Genomic DNA, 1,203 nt, shown 5'->3' on the forward strand with positions numbered 1-1,203 from the left:
CCCAAGGGACTAGCAGTTTTCACGCCAGCTCTGTTTTTAAAGGTTGGATACTCAACCCCCAAAGTCTTTGGTAACTGTTTCTAGCCCTTTTTACTTAGGAAAGTTCACTAAGTTGCCTTTATTCATTTTCTCTCTTCTTCTTTTTTTTTTTTAATCCTTTCTTTTTTTCTTTTCTTTTCTTTTCTTTTTTCTTTTTGGCATGGCTCGGTAGTCCTGCAGTTTACTTCTCCAGTATTAAATCAATGAATGGTAAATAAGGAACACTACAAGCGTAAGCATGTGCAAAATGTCCTTCAAACTTTGCCTTTCATTCTACAAAAATTTTATCAAGTTTTATCTCAATAACTATAACATCCTGGTGTTCCAAGCCACATATCAACATAATATGATGCATCAAAAATCATGCTCTATGTTTAAACTTGAAAATAAATCTTCACAAATGATCCCGCTCAACTACTCCACCAAGATGCTCAAATTTCACAAAAAAAATTTTTTTATTTTATTTTTTTTTATTTTTTTATTTTTTTTTATATATATGTGCACACATGCTACCCCCCAACTAGTGAGAGACATAGTCCTCAATGAATCGAACGAAAGAAAACAAAGTGCACAGAACTAAGCAAGCAAAACAAACAATCAACATGAAATATAAAATCAAAGCAAAAGAACAAATAAAAACAAAGCAAGTAAAGAAAACTGTAAAGAAGGAAAAACAACTTAAAACACTTCCCTGGGGTCTTGCACAAGCAAGATCTCATCATGTGGATCAAAGACCTTCATAAATGACTTTAGACGTTGTCCGTTGACAGTGAAGCTATTACCATTCTTCGGATTGACAATGTCTACCGCGCCATGAGGATGAACGGTCTTTACAATGTACGGCCCACTCCATCTTTACAATTCCGACGAGCTTCATCCAATTCATTTATCTGCAATTTTCTCAGCCCTGAAGCTTTATCAAGTGACATGTTAACATGTTTTATGGCCCAAAGAGCTCAATGCTGAATTTCAATAGGTAAATGACAAGCTTTACCATAAACTAATCGATAGGGAGACATCCCTAGATTTGTTTTAAAAGCTGTCCTATAAGCCCACAAAGCATCAAGAAGCTTAATCGACCAATCTTTCCTATTAGGATTTACTGTTTTCTCCAGAATGATTTTTATTTCTCTGTTTGCCAATTCAGCTTGCCCATTTGTTTGA

Source organism: Carya illinoinensis, chromosome 10, assembly GCF_018687715.1.
Source record: "Carya illinoinensis cultivar Pawnee chromosome 10, C.illinoinensisPawnee_v1, whole genome shotgun sequence".
NCBI lineage: Eukaryota > Viridiplantae > Streptophyta > Magnoliopsida > Fagales > Juglandaceae > Carya > Carya illinoinensis.